At 42.6% G+C, this 25,427-nt stretch overlaps 1 protein-coding gene across 3 annotated transcripts in view; it reads right to left on the bottom strand.

The window, feature by feature from the left end:
* MAP3K13 (mitogen-activated protein kinase kinase kinase 13) overlaps positions 1-25,427 on the bottom strand; it is a 71,198-nt gene that overhangs the window by 29,581 nt on the left and 16,190 nt on the right. For 2 of the 3 annotated variants that reach the window (XM_079315093.1, XM_079315092.1), the window contains exon 3: positions 15,705-15,850. The gene's annotated coding sequence lies outside the window, so the exon portion shown is untranslated. Of the gene's footprint in view, positions 1-10,734; positions 10,757-15,704; positions 15,851-25,427 lie in introns of those variants that run through there. The other variant, XM_079315094.1, reaches the window with a different exon arrangement.

Genomic DNA, 25,427 nt, shown 5'->3' with positions numbered 1-25,427 from the left:
ATGTGGCTGCCTATACAAATTCAATATTCATCAGTGTCAATGCAATGGTCAGGTGTGCAGCTGAGTTAACTCAATGCCTTGGCTAAACCATTTCTGAAGTTTCTCCTTTAAAGAACTGCACTAAAAATTGAGTAGCAAATCAGACACAGCATTCCAGACACAGCACACAAACCAAACCAAACAAAAAGTCAGTGTGCTGGAAAGGTGGTGTAAGCACAGAGGCCACCACTCAGTCTCCTGCCAGCCCAAGTCTCAGTAACACTAAGTTTGTTTCCTTGAATGCTATTTCCATCTTAGCCAGTGAAGCATAATCTCTGCTTGCACTTCCAACATGCAAAGGGAATAAAAGCAATTTTCTGATCCGTGTTCAGGGGCTGAAACAGAGCTGCTGGCAGAAATTATCCAGCTGGTACATGGAACTACCACAGACAGAGGAGATTCCTGCCCAGATCACTACTTACAACCAAGGCCTGTAGTCCCATTGCTTTTTCCTGGTACTCAGTGTGATCTCCTCCTGGCTGCAGTGGGAACAACAAAGCAACTACACATTTCCTCACTGATAACATGACTGGAATGTATTTATGTATCATCTCAACTAGTGACTGTGACAATGCTTTAAAAATGTTCTAAAATCTAACAAAATGACAAAAAGCATGTTTCTAAAGACATGTTCTGCCCCTTGTGACTCTCTCAGATTCTACAGGGAATTTTTACAATAGATTGATGCACACTCCTCTCCCATCCCTGTACAACTCCAGCACAGAAATGACTGAGAGCTGCTGAATTGGCAAGTCCCAGAGCTTTTGTTGCCATTTCTAACCTTTGGGGTTTGAACTATGTGATTTTATTACACAGAATTTCAACAGACTTTCTTCTCCTGGTCGCCTGATGAAGAAAATATTACATGAGTGGATCAGATACTCCTCTTTTGCCACACTTTTTACAATACTTGGAATATAGGCTTGTGTTTAGAATGATTGCTTTTCAAAAAAAAAAAAAAGTAAAAGCAGATTTATTCATAGAGAATGAGTTACACATCACCTCTTTGTTTTCAGGGGGTTGAATTTTTTTAAAGTTACATTACTACATTAATTAATTACATTATATTTTTATAAGTCACATTATCTGTTTTGTTAGGTTGTAAGAAAATAAACTACAATATAAAGCTCCCCCACATTAATTTGGTATAAGCCAGCCCAGGCTATGGGCAAACCTTTAAGCCAACTATGGAGTAGCCCAAGACAAAAGCTTGGGTGTTTTTAAGTCATCAATCTCCTTCTCAAGACACACTACTCCTTCCAGGAAGAACATTTCTTCCCACCTTACACCCACATGAATGCCCAGCCACAATCCAGCCTTATCTTTAAATATTACAACTTTATTGCCAAAAACATAATCAATTGCTGATAAAACAAGTGAGAATTCTTCATCTGAGATTTTCTGTAACTGCAATAGCTCTGTTTATATTTCTGCATACAAACATTTCTCTATAACAAACAGCACGTTTACCTGGGAGAGTGAAGTTTTGCCACACTGACTTTTCTGTGCTTTACACTGCTGCTTCAGGTTATCAGATAAACACTACAGAACTTCTGCACCTCCTGCAGAATCCTTTCTTGAACTCATACTTTTACTTCCTCTCTCCAATAAATATTTGGATGCCACCTCAATCTAAGATGCCTTTCTTTTGCAGACACCATGAGTGATGTGGCGGCAACTGCTTAGGGCTCACAACTATCATAATTTTAAAATGTTAATAGAATATTAACATAGCCACGGGGATTAAGCATGTCTGAGACCACAGACACTTAACTATGTTGTGTGTAGTCTGTGTATCACAACAAAACCCTGACTTCATGATGATTCAATTTAGCCTTTATTCAATATATTCCATCTAACTGAAAACAGAGACACATCATTTTTGGAAAAGCGATTTTAGTTGTGATATCCTTTTGTCTGTGGCTGTACCAGTGAGAAAGGGAACCCTGTCTAGCTCTGTGGCCTGAACCCTTTCTGACAATGACAAAAATAGCACCGTGTACCAGCCAAGAAATATCCATAATGGCAGAATTCTGGCTGTGTGCAGTGGCAGCTGCAGGTTTGCTTGGCACCTTGCACATCCCAAGCAAGCCTGGCTGAGGAGAAAGGAGTGGCACCTGGGCTGCAGCAATGGGATGGAGCCACAGAGGCTGGGGAGGATCATCCATGGCCCCTCCCTGCTGCAAAGCCAAGGGAAGGGTGTGCAGGCAGAGCTGCCCCCAGCAGTGGCACCAGCTGCCCTGCTCACAGCACACTGCTGTTCCTGTGCCACCGTGCCAAGGGATTTTTTTAACCAGAACACCTCAGCAAACACTGGGCTGTGGCAGGGAGTTTAGTAGCTTAACAATGTGTTGTAGAAGGTAACACCAGCTGCTCCTCACTTTGCATGCTTTTAGTTCCTTTCTTCCTTCTATCAGCCACTGCTCCAGTAACACCTGAACATTCCAGCTGTGATTTTAGAAATTATTCCATCCTCCACTCCAACATTTTTGGTCAAGTCTAACAACTCTCACTTGACCTTCTCACTCACCATATGATACTTGCTCTGAGTCTTTGATCACCTCCTTTCCATTTCTCTTGTCTCACCTTAGAGTTATACAATGTAGAATCACAGAACAGTTTAAGTTGAAAAACACTATTAAAACCTTAAAATTCATGGGCAGGGACACCTTCCACTAATCCAGATTGTTCCAAGCCCCACCCAACCTGGCCTTGAACACTTCCAGGAATGGGGCCGTTTCTCTGGGTAGTTGACGAAGTCAGACCATGGCCAGGATTCCCAAAAAGGACAGAATGCCACAGAAATGCACAAAGGCACAATGATCATTCTGGTTCTTCAGGATGCTAGGATTACTTCCATAGGTATCTTACAACCTAAGGTCTCATTCTTGAGCAGAAAAAGCTATGCCAGAGCCTAATTCTGGCTGGATGTTAAGACTGAATTGTGTTTAATTAACATTAAATTGAACTGGTATTTTATCACCCAAGTTCAGTGGAGCCTTCCAGTACTCCCAGCAGGTGGCCTCCATAGTTATTATCCTCAACACCTTCCCTTCTGCAGTCTTACAGCCTAAACAGAATATTTCTAAAATATCTGGATAAGGGAAGAAAAGGTGGGAAGACTATGAGTAGTGCCATCTCCAAAGCAGAGGAAAATGTTTCAACATTATCATTCTTTTACCCCTACTTTTATTTCATATCATTTAACCACTAATCTGTCTGCCAGCCTGGTGTCTCAGTCATTTAATAGCTGTTTAGCCTCTTTAAGAGTCTCTGGTAAGTATTCCTGCCAAAATCCCAACAGATTGTATCAACCAGATCCCCCTTCCTAGCATGCCCTTGTCTCCTAAAAATATATTTAATAGATTTCCAAGGCAGACTTCACCTTAAAAGAACTGGTGACTCCCATCCCCACATGCAATGTGTTCATCTGCCCTTGCTCTCAGCATAGGGATGAATTTCTACCTCCAACACCATGAGAAAAATGTTTCACTAGAACCTCCTTCATCAGCATAAGGTCACAAATTTGTGGGGGGTGGTGAATCAATGCTTGATTTGGAAAGAGAAATCAAGCATCCACTTCTTTTATTTTTTCAGAAGGAACAAAAAAAAAAAAAAGGGCAATAAAAATTCATCTTGGTGAAGAAGAGAGAGAAAGAGCCTGTCCAGCTTCCTGTGAGTGCAGGGGGACCTCTCCAGTGGCAGGGAGAGCACGTCCTGCTTCACCTGCAGCCCAGCCAAGCGCCGGCTGGCAAATAAGCACCTTACATAAGGGCGTATTTTCAGCACTACACACTGAAATGCTGCCTCTATCCTGCAGAAGGTATTTTTGGATCTGCTAAAATGCTACTGTGTTCTTCCAGGGCTTTGCATTCTTCTGCTCAGAAATTGCATAATCTGATGCCAAAGGAAATAAGTGGTGTTGCATAATGACTCGTATTGGCTGCAGGGAGCAGGGACTGCACGTTCCTGCTGGAGAGCAGCCCTGCTCCCAGCCCAGGTGCTTTGGGAGAAAGGGGAACCCAGCAGCCACCTGCCCCTGGGGAGCAGGGGAACAAGCCAAGCACCACACAGGCACTCCACAAAAATCAGTGTCACTAAGTGCCCCGTTTGCTGTGTGTTCCCCTCTCATGGCTGCTGCTTGCCATGAGCTACGTGCACACAGGGAACACCAGGAGCTCCACACAGCACCTCACCACTGAGGCCATTCAGCACAGGCCCATCAATACACTGGAAAACATTCAGCTGGGATAAAGACAGACTAAATGCTGATTAGCCTTTTGTACTACAGAATTACTACTGAAATCTGTCTCTGATTAAAATGCAGAAATGACCTTAAGTTACACTCTTCCCTTTCTCCGTAGCAGGAAACAACTTTTCAAAGCCAGTCACAGGTTTCAGGCTCTGTTTTTTTCTCTTCATCCTTCCCAGTTCTGAACTTTTACCTCATTGACAATCCTCATGTTATTATCAATCCATATTTTATTATATTCCTATATAATTACTATATGTTATGATATAGTAATTATTGCTATAAAACAACAATAGATTTAAGGATTCAAACTAAAATATTTTACAATGACAAACATGGAAAAATTTCCAGTTTAGCTCACAGAGGGCTTACAGCCCCACTGACATTGCCACATGAAGGCACTAAATGTTCCAGTCCTACCAATGGACAACATCTCAGAGATTGCCCCTCCTCCAGAACTGAAACACCCTATTTTCCTCCAAAGAGTAGCATTAAAATTAATTAATGCCTGAAAGATCTTTGAGGATGAAGATCAATATCACAGTGCTGCTTTCAGGAATCCAGTGAATGAATCAAAGTCTCACTTCAATTCACGTGAGGTGTCAGACTGGTCTCAGGTAAACTCGCTCACTCCCACGCTTGTTTTTATTTTTATAGTAGATATGAATTATTCAACATTTGCAAGGCACATTCGACATGTAAATGCTACTCACACAAACTTCCCAGCACTAAGAGCTTCTGTGCTTTACACCAAGTATTAAAGTAACTCAACAGCCCTCCATGAAAGTACAGTCCCTGGGGTAGGTGCAGTGCTGTGCCCCTGTCACCCCACACCAGGTCTATGCCTGGTGCACCTGCTGGGAAGGGGAAGGACACTGGAAATCCAGCTGGCAGATCTCAGATGGGAAATGCCAGCAGTACTAAGTTGTATTTAGCAAGCACCATACAGGAGCAAAGAGGATTACTCCTCAACAGAGGCAGCACAATGCCCCGCTCAGGAGGCTCTGGTAAGCCTGTATTAGTGACAGCACAGGGTTAGAGGTGTGAGCCTGCTCCACTATGGCTCTGTGTGCTGCTAACACACAAACACAGCCCTGGGGTGCATCCCAGAGGAATCCTGAGGCCTGGCATGGCTCCTGCAGAGATCAGCACTCAGCACACCCCAGCTGGGCCACTCTTGGGCTGCAGCTGATGGCTCAACACCTGAGGGTCTCCCCAGGCTCAGAAGGATGGTGAGGCTGGACTTCCTGTGAGAGTCACAGCTGTACAGCCACATTACTGATCCTGGTGTCCTCCAGATGGTGACAGAGATGGGGGACAGGAAAGGACAAGCATCCCTGGAATGAACAGGATGTCAGCACAGAGACCTCCATCCTACCATGCTGGAAAAGGTCCATCCTCTCATTCCTGCTAGGATTTTCTCCTTCCTTCTCTCACAGCACCCCAGTGCCATGTTACCAACAGCTCCAGAGGGAGCAGCACCAACAATCACAGCTTCACCAGAGGGTTATAAACCATAGACTTCACACAGACAAATCCACTCTTCCTCCTGGCCTACACCCAACTGTTGCCAAAGCTTTTGAGCCCCCTCCAACCACTAACTTCTCAGTTGAAGTCATAGTAAGGAGAGAGCACACACACTGAGTATTTATAGGGGTGGGAGTAGCTACACACAGAGCTGCTGCTTCTGGCCCAGCCACAGCTGCCAACTTGGTATTCAACCCTAAGTAGTCTGTGTTTTGGGTGAAATATTTACCCCCCACTCCCCAGGAGATGTGACTGATTTGCTGCAATGTCACACAACAGGAGCCTACAAAAGCCTAAGCCACTGCATGGGATGTATTTGCCAAGGAGGGATAAAAAAAACAAAGTCCCATAGCTGGACAGGGTTTGGTGAAATGCCAAACTCCTGAGAGCTTCAGAGGTAACATTTGCCTCAGTTGACTAATTTGGATTCAGTTATGCCTGAGAACTTACTGGAAGTTGTAGAAGCAGTGAACCTGCTGCTGCCTTCCTCCACTGGGATCTCAGGTCAGAGCTTGGCTAAAAGGCTCAATGCACCTTCCCCTGCCTGCACTGGCCCCAAGGACCAGAGCTGAAGGGCAACCAGCACTGCTTCAAAACACAAGCCATGCCAGATTTCTTTTATTTTTATATTTTAAAAGTTTTATTTAATAACTCTGCCACTTTGAGAAGCCCTATTCTTGAAATCCATTCCCCCCATCATGAATGCAGACAGACTGGAACAGGTACCAGGTGAGAACAATTCAAGCCTAATCAGCCACCCTCTAACATCTGCTATAAAAAAAGTCCTAAGAAAACAGGAAATACTTACAACTTTTCTTATCCTGCCACTGCTTAGAGCAGACTCATGTTTAAATAACTCCTAATTGTGAAAGGTCTTACCTAGGAAGAGATTTTTCAAATAAACCATTGCTCAATTTTCTGATCCACTGGAGATAAGCCACTTACCTAGTCTTTACAATAGGAGATGAAAAAGGGAAGTTAAAAATGCAACCAGAAAAGCCCCAAATATGATTAAACCCGAGTTCACCTATAGCTGGGGAACAGTGGGAGTCCCTACCATATATTCTGTGCTAGAAGTTACTTGCTCATTCCAGGCACAAGGGTCAAAATGAATGCCAGCTATAAATTTAACTGTCAGGCAGCAGGGGACAAAGACAAATCTGAATGACAGGACTGTTCTGGATCAAAGACTCAGACTGGAGGCCCCAAAGACAGGAAACAAAACTGGTGTTAGAGTAAAACAAACAAACAAACAAAACCCCCACTACATCAAAATCTGCATTTATTTGTGTTTCTCAGTGGAAAGCTGTCACAGACAGAGGGTTGAAAGGGCTGCCTCTCTCTAGAAACAAAACCTGTATACATTCAGGAGCATAACAAAAAAGGATAGTGACAAAAACTTTTAAACCTGTGACCACTCTACCTTCCCCATTCTAAGGTATCCCAAGGTGTCTGTGGCAACCCACACAGCAGGTACTGTGGAAAGTGCCCACGTTTCCCCACCAGGCTGACTGCATCTCTCTCCTTTCCAACATTTTCATATTTTCTCCCTCAAAATTATTGATCCAAATACATTCCTTCATCTTCTTCTACTGAACAGATTGCCTACTGCTAAAATCAGTATATCCAAACACATGGGCCTGATGTCATCTTTCTCCAGATCTACTTAAAATATCCCATTTTTCATTTACTTAAGGGAGGCATGTGGTTTGATATGATTAAGCTACTGCAGCACCTAAACCACCCCCCAAAACAAAAATAAAGAGCAGCTCTTCTTTTCATTGGGGGAAAACATGACATCATGCCCATTCAGGTAAGCAGGAATATGACAAATCTTGCCCCAGTGAACAGTATCATTAACTGCAAAGGTACTCCCAGCTCCCTCATTTATTAGGAAAATGAGGGGTGAAAATTGTGTTCAGCACATCAGAGACAACTCAAACTGCTATTTTCAATAACACAGGAGTAAAATCCTACTCAGCTGATTGAAAGGAAAGTGCACCTCCTTCATCTCAGAAATAAGATTAAATTATTTAACACTGTAACCCACAAGAGGAATTGTTGATTAGCCCACAAGGAAAAAAAAAAAATTACAATTCCCCAAAAAGCAAAAATTACAGCTCTGCCCCTTTACACTATCTAGTAATTCTTATGCCATTGCCTGTATATTTCATTTCTATCCATTCTCCATAGCCATTCCCTTCCCCTTTAAAAGGGGGGCACAAGAAGATAACGTGCAAAATTGCAAGTGAAAAATGTCCAGCACACCGACAGGCAAAGGCCAGGCCAGCTCTCGGATTCATATGCAGTGATGGATAAATTAAGGTTTCACGTTTCCTCTTCCCTTCCTCAGCATCATTTTTTCAGCCCTTTCCCATCACAAATGCAACATCCATCTGTCCTTCCGAAATAAATGGCGAAAGGGGAGCGCTGACCATGAAACACCACACACAAACACACACCCCTCACAGAAACACGTTTCTCCCCAAATACTCACAAGCATGAAGACTCCCTATGTGATGCTCCATTTTCTTCCTTTAAAAAGATGGAAGGCACCAAAAAGAAAAAATTAAAAAGGGGAAAGAAGAAAAAAAAAAAAAAAAAAAAAAAGGAAGTGTTGCAAAATAAAAGGAAATTCCACCCACACAATCCTGCAGCCTGCTGCAAAGAAGCACCGAGCGTGCTGACGTCACGGATTCATGAATGGATGGAAATCGGGCTGGACGGACGGACGGAGGGATGGATGGATGGATGGATGCAGGGATGGAGCGCGGCGGGGCCGCGCACCGCCAGCGGCGCCGCCAGTCCCCGCCCGCCCCGGGCACCGGAGCCCCCCGAGCGGCACCGGGCCGGGCACCGCCGCTCCCGGATCAAATAACACCATCTGCCACGGCAAAACGGCGCTCGGCAGGCAGAAAGGGAGCTCATCGCCGCCACGGCTTCTTGCGGGATTACAAACCCCGCGTAGTATTATTAAAATAGCTAAATATAAACATGCACCCGCAGGAAGGAGCGGGGAGGACAATAGGAGGCCTGTGTTTGATTAGCGATGCAAAAGCGGCAGTAAAATAAAAATAGGAGCATTAACAAAATCCCACATTCAGCTCCAGTCAAACGCTGCCGGCAGCGGGCGGACAAGCTCACAGTCTCAGGAAGGTCCAGGAACAAAGATCAGAACAGGCAGAGTTTCACACTCGGGGCTGCCTAAGGAATTGCAGGCACATCACCCACTTCCATTTCCAACCCAGTTCAACCCCAAGCCAATGGAATACACTTCACTGTGCAGGCAAAGACACCCAAATCTTTGGCAGAGTCCTGGTGACTGCCTGCAGGAGCAGCTGTGCTTCACTTGCATATGGACAGGGAAAATGGACAAGTTTTGCCTTCTTTTTGTGTCTTTGAAAAATGGGGGAAGGAATGGAGGGATGATCATGACAAGGAATGAAGGTCAAAGTTTGAAGAGTAACCTGGGCTGCAAGCTCTGCAATTTCACCTCTCAGCATTGACCAGAATTCATAAATTTGGCCTCAGACCCCTTCTGAACAATTTGCAGCCTCAAAATTATTAAGGGACAATTTCCATATTTTCACCACACCTTCTTCTAGCCAGTAGGAAGCAATTATGCCAAAACGGGGTGTCCCAAAACTTACTCTGGTGGGGAACATATGAAAAGAATGTCTGAGAGAATCCTACCTTTCCTTATGCAAAGTGGGCAACATCCCAAAATAAATCGGGACTGGATGTAACAACAATACAGATCTGAGCTGAAAAACCAAGGATTTTGTGCCTATTTGATGTCATGTGAGCAGCATCACTAATACCAGTTTTTACAAAGGGAGGGGAAGGTGTGGATTTTGAACTGTGGTTTCTGAATTGATACTGGCCAGGGAAAATGAAAAGAAATGCAAATTTCTTACAACCTACTTTCAAGATCAAATAAACCACAAATTCAGTTTTGCTTTAGAAATATCTCTTCTTTAAGAGCTAAAGGTCACCAAAGCACAGTATTTCTGCCCAGACAATGCCACTGCTGCTGCCTGAGCACTCCGAACCCAAGGGGAAGCAGGAGTGGAGGGATAGAGATATCTCTTCTCCAAAGGGATCACTTTGTGTCCCCATTTTAAATCCCAGCTGCACCTGCTTTGATTCTCTGCCTTGCCCTCCAGAGCCCAGCACTCAGCTTTATACCACCAAGAGATGGAAACAGCTTCCACATTTCCCTGGCATTTTCAAAACAGACAAAATAGTTAATTTACTCTCTTATCCTAAAGGGATCAATTCAGGAACTAGAAGGGGGAGCCCAGCAGCACATGCAAGAAGCAGAAGAAAAGGAGAAATATTGCTATAGAACAAGAAAAGTCAGAATAAAAATAAAAGGAAAATAATTTCCAGAAGTTTCCAAGGGTTAATTGCAGTGACATCTATGGGGAAAAAAAATACCCAGCAGAGAAAATAAGTGGGAACAAAACCCAGGAAGACTCCAGGAGAAGCAATGAGCTTGTGCATAGAATTTCAGATTTTCTTGTCCATAGTGCCTTGGTTCAGTATCCCAACACTTGATTTCATTTACGCCTCAACAGCTCAGGTTAAATTTTTTAAACACAAAGATCCTGAATTTAATACAAGGTAATATCTTAACTCATTGTGAAGCAAAAAACTAACCCACATTGCCCTAAAATTGATGGCTGCTACATGATTATGTTGTGTGGCAACCAGATAAGTATTTTTATAGTACACATTATACAGCTCCTTTGATCAGTAACTAAATTGATCAATACTAAGAAAGAGAAATTATTCTCCTCCCTCTCACTCAGAAAAAATCACTGGTAAAAGCAGGGAACTCAAGTATCAGATGCCAAATGCAATTTGGCTCAGTATTAACATGAAAATAGAGGAAAAAATTACTATATATTTACAAGGGTGTAAGATATTAAAAAAATCCAAAGCTCTTAAGGAACCACGAGAGTGCCAGTGAAAAGGCAGGCAGCAGGATTTCTGAAAGGAATTATGGGCAACCAAGTAACTAGACCAGTAGGAGAAATAACAGGCCAAATTGATGGCAATGGGTGCAAAAGGAAAGCTAAAAGTATTTTTAAAAACTAACTATTCACCATATCTGAAAAGTAATTAAGTATTTCCAAGCCAATTAATAACTAATAGGAATGTTATACAGCATCTGCTAGGCATAACATTTCTAGTTGGCACATCCTATTGATTTGAGCCCAGTCCTAAAATAATCATTTAACAAGTTCTCCAATCCTGTGACCTTCAGCTTTAATAAACTGGTGAACAACTAAAATTGCAGAAGACTGAGAGTACTAATATTATGCCAATATTCAAAAATAGCATACGTTGTTATTTGTAGGCCTTGGCAACTTGGGAAAAAACCCTAAGCCAACCTTTAGCAAGGAAGGATGGTTCTGCTGCCTTGGAGCAAAGGCTGAGTTATCCCAGGATCCTGCCTCTGACAGTGGCCCACAACAGCCACACAGGGAAGCACAAACCCAAAGCAGATCCTTAATGCTTCCTGTGGCATATTCCACTGACAACAGCAGAAAATTAGCAAAGAGATGGGAGTGACTCAAAGGTTAATTTCGTAATTACACAGCGCTAGGGCTGTTAATAAACCTACTCAGCACACACTCAGAGGTACAAGAGGGGCTGCTCTGTGAAAACTTCCCACCTGGATGAGTAAATAAGTGAAGGGAGACAGCAAATAATTCTCCAACGGGCAAACGTTTGGGTAAATATTTGCATAGATAAGGGTGAGAGGGGCATTTCATTGTCGAGTTCTAAACACCTGGGAAATCTCAAATCCACTCTTCCCAGCCCTAGACACACATCCCTCTTGTGAGTGTCCAGGAAGGAAGGAAGGAAGGAATCAGAATCATAGAATCAGATTCTCATTTGTGCTGTTATTATGTCTAGACCTGATCTGGTGCAACTCACCTTTCTCTTTTGTCAGGAGCAAACCTTCTATTTCACATCCTTCTAAACTATTTGCTATAGAGACTTATGACTAGACCCTATTTGGTACCCCACACATTCCAGAAATATCAGTTACAGGAGACTGGAATATTGTGAAGAAACTGAAAAAATGAACATGTAGCACAGTAGTATAGGCCAATTTATTTTATTCCTTTTCTTTTGGATTTTATATCTCTCTTACACACTCAACAGTACAAATAAAACACAATTTTAAATTAACTGTCTCAATGGTGCTTTACTAAGACCAGAAATGAAATGTATGTATTTACCATCTAGGATTTTATCCAGAATGTGCCCCAATCTGGGACTTTGAGAAGTTCTCCCTGCAGAGGCAAGTGAACAAAAGTGTAATTTGACAGGACCAGCATTGAGACCTGAGAAGCATGACCAGAGGAAAAGAGAAATGCAGCAAGTGAACAACAGCCTCCCCAGACTGACTGACAGTGGTGGTGGCCAGCTGAGCAGAAGCCATGAGAGAAACCCAGATCTATTTGTTCAGAGAAACAGGCACAAAATAATATTGCTCCCAGAGAACAGGCTGAAATCAAGCCTTCTATAATGATAATTAACTCTAATGGGGTTCCCAGCAGAAGAATTTTAAAAATAAATATTCATCATAGCAGCTACATGTGACACTTGTAAAGCCAGCTGAGCCACTGTCACTTCTCCTCTGCCAGGTAAGGAACCTGCAAAAAGCAATGAGACCTGACAATGAAGCCTCACCATTAGTGCCATATAGAAAGAAGTCCTATAATTTATGTTACTGCCACAAAAAGACATGCATAAATGGGAAGCTATTGCAGGGAGAGATTAATGAAACTGAAAAAGTGATTAAAAAATGCAGTCCAATTCCCCAAGGTCAAGTGTTGTTCAGAGAAAAAAAAAATCACCTGCATAAATATAGAAACAACTGCTGAGCAGCTGCACTGTAGATAAGGATTGGGGATGGAGAGGATCAAAGACTGAGCACAAATTATAAATATCCAGTTGTCACAAACAAGGCAACTTCTATCCATTGACAGGAACACAAATTCCTGATCCTCTTAGTTTTGATGAAGCCTTTGGAAAAGTCCACTTTTGGGAAAGGCCTGCTGGGAATGTGAGAAACCACCCCAGAATGACAAGCAAAGGCTGATAGGTCATCAGGTGAGCTCTCAGGGAGCTCAGGTGGTTCAGCCTGCACAGAAAGAAATGAGACACTAAGAATGAGATATGACATGTTTCTACTAAATACAGAAACCTTTGCAGGAGCCTTCTGCAAAGAAAGAAGTCATGCTCCACATCTACAGTGAGCAGGAACAGCAATGGACTCAAAGTACAAGAAGAAAAAATTACTGAGGCTGTGAGAAGAGCTTTTCTAAATGGTAAACAGTGAAGCACCAGCCTAAGGAACTTAAGTTGTTTCCTCTATTAGGAAGGAAACAAAAATCATTTCACAAAAACTGTCCAGTAGTAGGGACATTGCTTTGATGCAAAAGACCAAGGTTAATTTTTGGGACCTCTGAGGGATCTTCTGTGAAGATACTGAAGCACTGAAAGCTTTGCAGCAACAGCAGAAGCTGAAAAATGCCTTTTTTGCAGTGCAAGGTCTCACCAAATTAAATCTTTCTGTCCTTGCTACGGTTATACAACTCCTTCGAGGAGTAATATTCAGATTTTCTACCAAAAAAAACCTACAAAAACTGCTGAAAGCCCATTAAGATAGCAGAACTCAAGTCATGAGACTTTCAGAATAAGGCTCTATATTTAGTACCAACAGTTTTCTCTGTAGTACTGTGATAAAGTTCCTTCAAGAAGAGTGGATCAGCTCTATGTAAATATTCCCAAGGCAAACAAAACCTGCTCAGCATCTTCCTTCCAGACCTGTGTCACTCATGAAGCTTTCAGTTTGCTTCTGAGCTCTCTGCTTTTTTTTCTTCCCTCTCAAGAGACTTTTGCTCCCCCAGTGCTCACTGCAGACCCCAGAAGAGTCCTCTTCATCTGCTGAGGCATCACGATGCAGAATTACTCAGTTCATGAGTTGTGACAGCACTTTAAATAGTCACTGTCATGATGAGCAGAATACTGGAGTTTAGAACACTGAACTTGTCAGCAGTGGAGTTGGGTCCTTGTTTTCAAGCACAACATTGGACACTGCAGTATGGTGGAGAAAGCACCCCAAAGGGGTCACTGCACAGCACCCAAATATTTTCTGAATTAAATCACAGAACTGATCTTAAGGGACAAGCAAAAGTTAAACAGACTTCACTCAAGGGGCCCATCAAACTTCACCAATGTTCTAATACTCCAGCTCAAACCACCAGCTTTGTATTGCACAGGATCTGCCCATCCAGGGAAAAGCAGCACCACATCAGTAAATTCAAGTCATGGCTAAGAGAGGCTGACTGAGAGCCCTGTTCAAGAGCACATCAGCTGAAGCATTAACCCTGGGACCTTCCAGGGCTTCAGAGGAGTGTTTTATAACCTCCAGTCCTCTGTAAATGTCACAGTCCCCCTTAGGGCCAGACCTTCCATCCTCAAACCTCCTCTGCTCACCAGTATCATACTGAGCACTCCCATATAGAGTGCCTTGCCTATTAACCACAAAAAATCAGATAAATTAGAAGCAACAATGTTGATGAAGCAACTGATGGATTGTCACTGATGAAGCAAGGACAGGATGGTTCAAGTGACTAATTGCTTTCACTGAGATGGAACCAGGTTCAAATCAAGGGAGAATTCAATTCTTCAGCAAAATACTTCACCTTAATTATAGCTTGTAACAAGAGACAGCCAGAATCTAAATATATGGATGCTCTGCCTCTACAGCACCCACCACTCCTCACAGAATGGGTAAAAATTGACAGCTTTTATATTAAGAAACAAATCCCAAAATGTAGCTCCATCTCACATCTTCCTGCAATCCCACTCAGAGGTGGCTCAGGCACATCCTAAAATAATGTATCTGTAGCTTTCTCTGCATGAAGCATCTTTGTACAATAAAGATCACAGAAACGTAAAGAAAACAAATGTGTAGAACAAATGCATTTTCAGTATCCTCAAGTGAAACAACTACTTTTTCTTGCATTACATAGATATTCAGCCAGTAACTGAAGAAAACTCTAGATAATTTTATAGACAAGAATAAATGACTTTTCAAACAGCATCTACAAAGAAACAAACAACTAATTTTTACATATTCTTCTAAACTTAATTCCCAAAAGCTTACAGAGTTTTTACAGAATTAGCTCCTTGTCAGTTCTTCATACAGACAGATGTATGTGGTTTGCTAACATACAAGTTTTACCACTAATTTTTAATACATAAAATAGATGTAAAAATTGCATACATGACACAGAATCCAGAGATTATATATTCCTGGGAATAGCAGTATCCAAGACAAATCATGAATTTCTGCATTTCTGGAACTTTGCTGGTGTCTCTATTCCAGCTACAACAGCCTGGATTCCTCTGAGAATCTGCATTGTCCACCCAATAACCAAGGAAATACCATGTAAAAGTACTTATAACAATGGAAAATAATATGCCAAAGTTATCCACTCACAAAATTAACACACCTGAATTTTTAGATTCAAATGCTTTCAGACTCCAAGTTACATTGGAAAAACGTAAACAGCAAGATTAAATTCACCTCCTTCTATGCACCCACCCCTTTGGCACTTATCCCTTCCTGTTGCTTCCATGGGAGCTGGATCCCATCAGGTTCAGCAGGGAAATTGCTTTGGACACAACATGAAACAAGGTGAACTCAGCTCGTCTCTACCTTAGAAAGAGAAGTGAATTTAGAATTTAAGGACAACTGCAGGAGTGAGCATGTTATCATTTGGTATCTTTTTGAGTTTCTGACTAGTTATTCAAATATCAACCTCTTGTCTTCTCAAATATTGACTTCTGGTACCTGATCATTGTTCCAGATGCACTGGAAGCCCATGTCCTCTTGGCTCACTGCACATGTGCCTCCTCTTCAAGTCACAGAAATCAAGCTGTCCTCAGAAGCTGTACCATGGGTAGTGTTAAGGACAGTCCAGCACTGAATTCTTCTCTCTAGAAAGAACAAAAAACCTCAGAATCCTGCTGAAGTGCATTGAAAAAATGCTCCCAAGATCAACCCAACACATCTCCTCAGCACATCGTGATGTTACGTGGCACATTTGAAGGCAGCAGAGAACATCCAAAATTAAGTATGCACTTTTAAAAAGGAGCTGGGAGTAGAAAAATACCTCAACATATTTAGTACATCCTTTCTTAGCACAGGCACACACTCTATAATCCTTTTATGGTACAATTTTAATCTAAATAAAGCAAGCAGCTCCAGTAAAAGGGCTCAGAGCTTTCCACATTACCAAATTACATCAGGATTGGATTAGCCTGTAAAATAACCCACTTCAGGATAATCTATTAATGATACTTAATTTTATACTCAAACTCCAAGCTATTTGTTTTCCTAATTTTAAGCAAATTTTAGGAAAAGCATAACTTACTACATCCTCCTACATACATACAACTCAAAATATCATTATTCCTGTTACTACCAGGAACATGCAAGGAAAGACACAACAATACTGAGACTCCCAGTTCTGAGCTCACTCCCTCTTTTTTCTACCCCCCAGCCCCTCTTGCCTCCAAATTTAACAGGCTGCAAGGTTTAGTCCAGCTCATCATAAAATTAAAGATAAATCACCCTTGAAATTACAGAACTTTAATGCAAACACTAAACTACCTGGTCTTAAAGAGTTTCTCTCTACCCACACATATGGTTTTCCTCACATCCTTCAGCATCCTTCAGACACAACCAAGCCACTGCAACACTGAGGAAGAGGGTTAGAAATACCAGCAGCAGTGTCTTGCCAGAATTAAGAGACTTTAGACAAAAAAAAATCCATGTGGCACCACCTGCCTCACATTCCACACCACAATTCAGCTGCTCTAAAGGCCACCCCTTTGTTTGGGAAGTTAAACACATTCTTAATTTTTTTCTGAAGTAGAAGCAAGGGTCAATTACACTTGAGAAAAACATGAAGTTTTATCACCACTGTCATTTCATTTTATATCTCTCCTTATCTTTGCTGGTTTGCCACAAAAACAGGACAGGTAATTCCATATTCCCAATAAGGAAAAGCTTGTGAGGTCCAGGTTAGGCTACATTCAGAGGCTCTATCTGGGAACTGGAGGATGATGATATAACAATTTTCTTGCAGAGGGAAGTAGCAATTTGCAGCCTTTGTGGCTCTGTACCAGGCCCATATTAACTATCTTAATTACAGAACAATTTCCAAATAAAACCTAGAGTAAACATACATGTATCTTAACAGTATTATTAGACAAACTTTAGAGTTCATACTTTATGTATTAAAAATGTAAATAATTGCCCTTGTTCACAAGAAAATTACACAGTTCTACTCAATCAATGAAAAAAGCCTCAAAAGCCAGTAATTTTAATTTTTCACACTATTTTAAGACAGGAAACAGTACATGTAAACACAAGGTTTATTTTCTTGCTTAAGAAAACAAACCCTGTAAGCAATACTACAGATGAAACAGTAATAAGATTGAAAGAATCAAAACCACACAAAATAGGAAAAAATGCATTGGAATACCTTATCCTTTTAAAAACAAATCATATACATGTACAGGAGACAGCAGAGAAAATTGGAGAGGTGTTCATAAAAGACATGAGACACCAGATGTCCAAAGTTGGCCAAATGCCACTGGAATAAATTACTGCATTTCACATGAAAAAAAAAAGAAAATACAGCTTTTAAGGACAGGTTTGAAACCACCACTTGATAACTGGCAGCCAAGGTGGAATGGTCAGTGCCTAAATGGGAAGGGACTTGTGGGGCTGGAGGACTTTCAGCACCAGACCAGTTCAGCTCTTCCTGCAGTTCCATTTACCACCACCTTTTATAGACTCCAGTTGGCTTTTAACACTTGCTTCCCACATCCAACCTGGAAGATTTCATGCCTCTATAATCCAGTGCAGAAACCAGCATGGTGTGTGGCAGCTTCAAGCTCTTAAGAATGCATAAAAGCACTAACTGGGTAAAAACTGCCAATGTGAACAGGACAGACCCAAAAGCCAAAGGTGTGCAATACCAAAATCACCCCAGCTGGAAACAGGGGTACAAACACACTTGCTGATTGAATTCTCTTTTTCTTCTCTAACAAAATCATCATGGACCCAAAGAATTCTTTCAACCTAGTATTTCTCATCCTACCAAAATACCAGCAGAATTCCAAGTATTTGGATTCAAGTGCAAACCCCTGCAGATGGATTTTTGTTTAAGGAACTGAACAAACAAAACATTATTTGCTTTGAAATTCTTCTACTTGTGGTGAAAGCTGAGCTGTGCTGAAATCAATAAGACTGTTGGCATTGTTTTCAACTGAGCTGGAATTTCATTTCCTGTACCCCACTTTAGATCTGCTAAAAACCACTAGAACAGAGTTTTGACCTTTCACAACAACATCTACAGCTGAAAATAAAGTGTTTTGTGCAAAATAAATACTTACAGGGCAGGTTATGTAAACATCATGAAAGCAGCAGCTGGCTTCTTCAGAGAGAAAACTTTGCCCCCAGCCTGGCTGTTCTGGATTAATGATGTTCCTGTTCCATACCCAGGCTCTGAAGCCCTGGGAAGTCCCTATCCCAGCCCAGCAAGGTGGGAAGGTTTGTTATTTTAACTGTTGGCTGATAACAGCTTATCAGCAAGTTTTCAAAGGTTAAGCCCAATACACATGCATGGCAACAGTGCAAGGACAGGACAAGGGAAATGTTGAATTAGTGCTCCCTCTCCTCCTGCCCCTGCAGCAAGGGACAGAACTCTCTCATATCCCACCACCTGCAGCAATGCCAGCAAAGAAACTTCAAACAAAACTCCTGTTTGAACTGAAAACACGTGAGAACTCAACAAAAGTGCCTTCTTTCAAAGGAGGAGCTTGCTTTGCCTGCTGCATTCCCACTGGCTGCCACACAGGATGGAAAAGTAAACCAAAATCTTTAAGTTTGGTCCTTAAATACAAGGCAGTTTTATGACTGCTGCCAAATTTATCACTGACACCAAGCTCCATGACAACTCACTGGAAAACAAAAACAAAATAAAAATCTTCAATTTAGGGCATGCTATGATTTTTATTTCTATCCCAACCACGTTAGTGAACTGTAAAGGGCTGATGCAACCTTAAACCAGAGGAAAAAAAAGCCCAGTAACAGACTCATTACTAATTCATCCTGGCTGAAGCTGCATACCAGCAGCTGCTGCCTCTCTCAATTAACAGCAAATATTGAACAGTATTGTCATTTAACGGTGTTTACTGCCTGCTGCCCTGTCCACTGCCCCATTTTCAAATGCTCTGGCACAATTTAAAGCATCAACACTAACAAACAGAACTTAGTTTAACCCCTTATGTATCACAGCAGAAGTGTTTTACTCACTTCCTACATTCAGTAGGTGCTTGGCAGAAGCTGAAGCCCAAGGATGCAAGGTACCACCAATATGGGATTTATAATTCAGAGGCCCACAGGGTGCTTGGCTTCCACAGAGGGCTGAGCAGAAGTGTGAAAAATGATGGGAGTAACTTCAGCAGAGCAGCTCTTTAGGAATTATTGCCAAAAAGTTGAAACAAAAGAGGGAAAAAAAGGTGAAGACCATACATTCAGCCTCTACTGTTGAAAATTTAGAAAATAAAACCCCAAAACAAATGGGGTAAAAAAATAAAGATACAGCCACTCTTCAGGGAGAGCACATGAATGCTGTGATTCCTGATGACCCCATCTCTGCACAGGGGAGTCAAAAGAGCCCAAATTTGGACCTCCCTTCCCTCCACTGTGCCCACAGCTGCCTTTTGGCCAGGCTGGGTTTGGAGTAAACGACTATACAGTGTAGCCAGAGCAAGCAACTGGAAGTGCAGCACTTTCACACTGCCTTCACAGGCTCCTCTGTGCCCTACTTGCTCCATGGTGTCAAGTTTGCTGAAAGTTTGCTGTACAAGGGACTGTACAGATTCTACATTTCATTTCCACTGCTGTGTTCCCAGCACATCAGCAGGAGGGAGCATCTCCAGGCTCTCCTATCAGCTCACTGCCAGCTGGGACAGGGCTAGCACGTGGATAGCAAGGACCTGGAGAAGGGAGGGGATGCTGGGCCAGCCCAACTCAACTGCAAGGTGCACACTGGCAATTTAGATACTACAGAAAAAGCAGTTTCTGAACTGCATTTATTACAATAGAAGCTAGGATCATGTCATTCCAGTTGATCTTGAAATTGGGGCAATTCAGTTATTTCTGAGGTACCTGGACCTTTGTTTTATCCCTTCTGCAGAGGGAACAAAGCATGGGAGCCCCAAAGAGTGATGCTTTGAGGGCTTGTCAAATACATGAGGGAATGGCTTGGAAAACTGGGCAGGTGTATGTAGGCCCAGGCTGTGGCCAGGGCTGTCTGTGAAGATACTTCCCTGGAGTAGCACCTGGCTGCAAGTCTCCTCATTCTCTCAGGCCCCTCTGCCTGTGTCCTGTGCAACTCCAACAGCCAGCCTGGCTTGCTGGGAGGATTCCTTGTCTCTAGGTTCCCCCAGCACCTTTGTGCCCATGGGTCTGAGGTGCTCAGATACATCAGGTGATATGACTAATACCTCCACTGCTCATTGTTACCTTCCCTCTCCTTTCCTGAAGGGGAGTCAGCACCAAAGTGCTTGTTCTACTCGATCTATTTTAGGAGCGTGGGCTTTCAGCATCCATGCAGCACTGCTTTCAGCTAGAGAACTTAAATCAAAGAAGTAGACCATGCTCTGGCAGGGAAAATTGAGCACTAGGTCCTGTAAAAGTCTCTGGAAAGGCTCAGGAACAATACTGTTTTTTGCAGAAGTTATCTCCACTCCAGCGTGCCCAAGGAACAGAATTATTGCCCAGGTTTCATTCCAGGCCACAAAGCAGGGGCAGATGAGATCCAGGCCTTGGAAAGGATCCCACTGCTCTCCATGGAGACCAAGTCAGCCAGCACAGCTTGGAGCACCACCAGCCAATGTGCTGCAGCACTGGGTTATTCCCTGCTTCCAGGAGTGAGGAGCTCCTACCCAATCACAGCACCTTGGAACAGACCAGGGAACTGAAACAGGTACCAATAACCAAGGCACATCACTGCCCATCACACTGGGGGGGAACTTCAACTCACAGGGAATATAAAAGCATTGATTCTACCAACAGCTGCTTCCCACATGTCATGATCAAGGGAAAAAAGCAGACTGGATACATAAAGGAAAGATGGGGAGAGATAATTTGATTTCACTGTATTTCTTAGAGGAGTTGTGTCAAAATGCAAAGAGAAAAATCATCATAGTGTAGGAGGCTGAAAGATTTGAGATGGAGCAGTGAGGAGTCTCTGGCCCCATAAATGTTTAATTTGAGCAAAGCAGCAGTTAAGTAGTAAGCACAGTTCTGCTGCTGTTGCTGAACTGCACAGTCCTGCTTTGATTTCTGGATGACACACAGTGAGAATGTAAGAACAAAAATAAAATAGGAGAAAAGCACCAGGGAGATTTTCATACCTGACACTACAGACAGAGCTGCACAAGCCAGCAACACACTCAGCTCCTTCCTTCTCTCTGCTTGGGGCAGCAGTACGAGGGTGAGCAGCACACATGGGGCTCTGGAGTGTTCCCAATCCTCAATTTCACAGCTCTGCCAGCCCAGCTCAGTGCAGGGGATAGCAAGAGCTACTGCATCACACCTGAGGAAGCAGCCAGGGCTGCAGATCACTGACAAAAGGCACCATGCTGCCTGCTAAGAACACTGTGAAACTGAAGAACCACAGAAGGAAGATCCATGTGGAAACACAGAAGAAAATGAATCCCCAGAGCCCTAGGAGTAGAGAAAGGACCCACCTGGAAATGTTCCTCTTGCAAAACTGTCTGGCTTTCTCCCTGTGCTCCTTTCCTAACAAATAACATTTATCAGTAGGGATCATTCCTTCCCAATCACTTCCTTGAGTTATTCCCATCCCACTCAAAACAGTAAGCACAAATTGGTTAAATAAATCCTGATGAAAAAGTTGCTAATTAGTGTTTCTTCCTGCCTAAAATGCAAGAAGAGTCTGAAAAAGAAATTAATGCATTCCATGACCCCTGTAGGACCTCCAGCTCCATCTTCTTCCCTTTCCTGCTCTTTATTTCCCTTAGATTGCCACCCAACCACCATTATCTGCTTCTTTCCCCTTCACCATCAGAGAAAAGCCTATTTCCTTTCCCTATTTATATCTATCTCATCTCAAACATCACTCTTTTTCCTGCATTTATATCCACATGCTGAAATTCAGACAACTCTGCTGCCTCTACCAGCATATCTAGTCTTCCTCCCAGTCTGCAATCCTAAAGAGAAATGTGGTTTTACTAAAACCAAGCATAAAGGTTCAGTTAGACCCAGATTTCTTCCTCACTCCCAGCTGGAGAGCCTCATCCAGCTGCCACAATTCTAAGGTAGAGAATAGTGCACAACAAATGCTACTGAAATCTGCCCAGCCTCTGGAAAACCTCCACACAAGTGAAGGTCATCCATGAATACAAATTTTCTCTTTTAAAAGTACTGATTTAAAAATATATACACTACTATTTTTATATTTTGCAGTCTCCTCAAGGCTAGGAGTGTATCTGAGGAAGTGTCTGTGAAATGCAACTCCAACAAGTAGTTTTCTGCTTGTGAAAAAAATTAGGAGGAAACAGAAAACCACAGCAGAGCCCTGATTAACCCCCAAGGATACAGCTACTCATTGCAAGTACAGACACATCAGAAGTCTCTTTTTCATTGCATTAAGCTGCTGGGGAAAACCTTGCAATGCCAGGATAGCACCCTGGACTCCTCCACACACACCTAACACAGGAAGGTTTCACATCTAATAAAGCAGGACCTCAATTGTCACTGCTGGTTGCTCTGGATTTTCAGCTTCCCAAAAGCTGATGTCATACATTTCTCCTTGCAAAACAATGACCTTTGCAGGCCTCTGGAGAAAGAAGCCAAGTCCAATACTAAAGAGATGCAGATGACAATGAAAAATGCTGGTGTGCACTGCTACTCAAATGACAGAAAGCATTAAACACTTACACTGACACATTATGATATGATTCTACTGTAAATACAATCTCCTGTGACACAACCATGTCATTTTTTCTTCTGAGAAACTCACTCTGAACATACAAGATAGATGGCATGAGTAAGGGAAGCAGTCCCATCTCTTACCAAACACTGGCTGGTGACCTCACCCTCATATTGTACCAAGGCTGCAGAAGGGAGAACACTCCAAGGCAGCAGCTCTTGGACAGACTCACAGAACACCTCAAGAGACTCAGCCAGCCATGCTCTGTGACAGAGAGGTCCCTCCTTACCAGGACCAAGGTGACACAGTTACTCCCCAAACCAGGACCCTCTGCCTCAGAGGAACACACAGACACGTTAAATAGCTTGAGCCATAAAAAAAAAACAACATCAAAACCTTCTTCCAGCCATCACCAGAGCTGCATTTTACATCTTGCTTCTCACTGGACAGCCAGAAGGAAACCTCCCTCATCTCCAGCTGACAGCAGCAGTTCCATCCCTCCAGGACAGAACCAAATATTGGCTGGAAATATGTATTCCCACAACTGTCTGTAATTGCTGGCAGCAGGGGGGGGCAGGGGAATCTTTCTTGTGCCAAACAGCAGACAAAACAGACCAAAGAAAAAAGTAATGCCACATGCATATACTGGAATACCTGAACCTACACAGCATTGATGGGATCACTACATCTGTGTTTAGGCTGAAATGAAAACATCTTAAAACTTAGCTATACTAAACTAAACTACTGCTGCTTATAAGCAAAATGACTGAAAAGATGCTGTATCCTTTATGCTGTAGATCCAAGGTGAGGAAAGGCCACAAGGGTATGTGAGCAGACCCTCAGAGACTGACCACAGACCTGCAGGCCTGGGCATGGACAGTGGACCTAGCAGAGATTTTTCCTTGAGTATTACAACACTGACACAGTTCACCCCATAAATACAATCTCAGCTTGCTAGAAATGCATTTCTGACTGAGCACAGTAAAGAAAATACAATCAATGCTCTGGGTATGTGGTGTGTGTAGTTCAGCCACATCAATATAGACTGCAAGATATTTTTCTCCATTTTCTTCAACCAGAAAGTGTTCAGGAGTTCATTTAAGTTTTTCAAAAGAAATTCTTTATACAAGCTAATCAATAAACCACAGTTTGAGAAAAAAGAGATGACTATTATAATTCTACTGTGGATCAGTATTTTCTACTCCTACCAGAAGTCTGTGCAAGCTGGGTTGCAAACCTGAAGGCCAAAGCTACATGCTGACATAGATTTGTTGACTGATGCCAGAAAAACCAAGAAAATAATAAAAAGAGTACATAGAAAGAAGGCCAAAAGACAACTCAGTATGCCTTGTGAAGACTAGATAACAGTTTATGCAGGAGGAAATTTCTGGCTGGGATACAAATGTGAACTATTCCCTGAGAAACAGCCCAGTTCACCTGCTGAGAGCCTGCCAGCCATTCCATAGGAGCACAGGATGAATTTATAACCTGGTAATTCAAGGCTGAAGAGATGGAGAGCAGTAGCAGGTGGTCTTTGATATAAAGGTCTTTGCTATTGCAGCTTCAGTACCTTCTCTTGCTCCAGGCAATCACTTGATCTCACATGATTCCCAGAAAGACCAAATTCTACTTAAGAGGTTGCAACAAAGCTCAGGAAACATTTTCTCTCAAAAGACATCTTGGGAAACTGAAGCAATCAGAATGATGAGGCTTTTTGCTCCTGCCAAGTGCCCGAGGTAAAAAAGGTAATCAAAATAACTGCACAAAATAAGATTCTGACTGGAGATGGTCAGTGCCTAATACAGGGATGATATTTAAGGGTCGGATTTTGTGAATATAATCATCTGAGATGACAAGAAGAACAATTTCCTTTAGCACATGAGAGAAGCTTGCAGAGAAGAAAAGAACACTTAATGGTCCCTTCTGCCTCCCCTCTGGGTTTGCCTTTACTTTCCTCTGTAACAAACAGGTTGATCAAACTTCTTCCTTCCCACGTTCTCCATGGGGAGGGAGGCACTGCAGACACAGGCTCATTGCTCTCAGTAGTTTAAAAGCAAATGTGTTGTACAGATAATGAATCTCAGCCACACAGCAACATATGTATTTTAACTGAAAACCACAGAAACTAACCCTGATGTTGCAAAATATCGACCTGGGAGAGTGAGAGAAGGGATTGCATTTTTACCCAAGTGTGAGAACAGCTTCTCTTGCTCCAGACACATCCTCAGTTCAGAATGGGTAGAAGTATGTTCTCTAGGCCCTGCAGTATCTCCTGGAAGCCTGAACACACTGGTCCATCTTCTTGTGCTCACCCCAAAGACAGGCAAAAGGCAGGGCAGAACAATCAAATTAACTGCTCAGGAGTATTGCATTCAACACTCCCTTGGCCAAGGGAATAATGGAATGAAGTATGGAGAGTTCTCAAGCCAGACTGCTGATAGGAGAATAAAGATAAAGCACTATCAGAAATTAGTCCTGAAGATCAATCCTCAAGCACAATGCTGAGTTAGCTCCTTGCAAAGAAGAGCAGAGCAGAA

This window comes from Erithacus rubecula (genome assembly GCF_903797595.1).
Source record: "Erithacus rubecula genome assembly, chromosome: 11".
In the NCBI taxonomy this organism is placed as follows: domain Eukaryota; kingdom Metazoa; phylum Chordata; class Aves; order Passeriformes; family Muscicapidae; genus Erithacus; species Erithacus rubecula.
The sequence above is the reverse complement of the archived record's forward strand: the minus strand, read 5'-3'. Positions and strand labels throughout refer to the sequence as shown.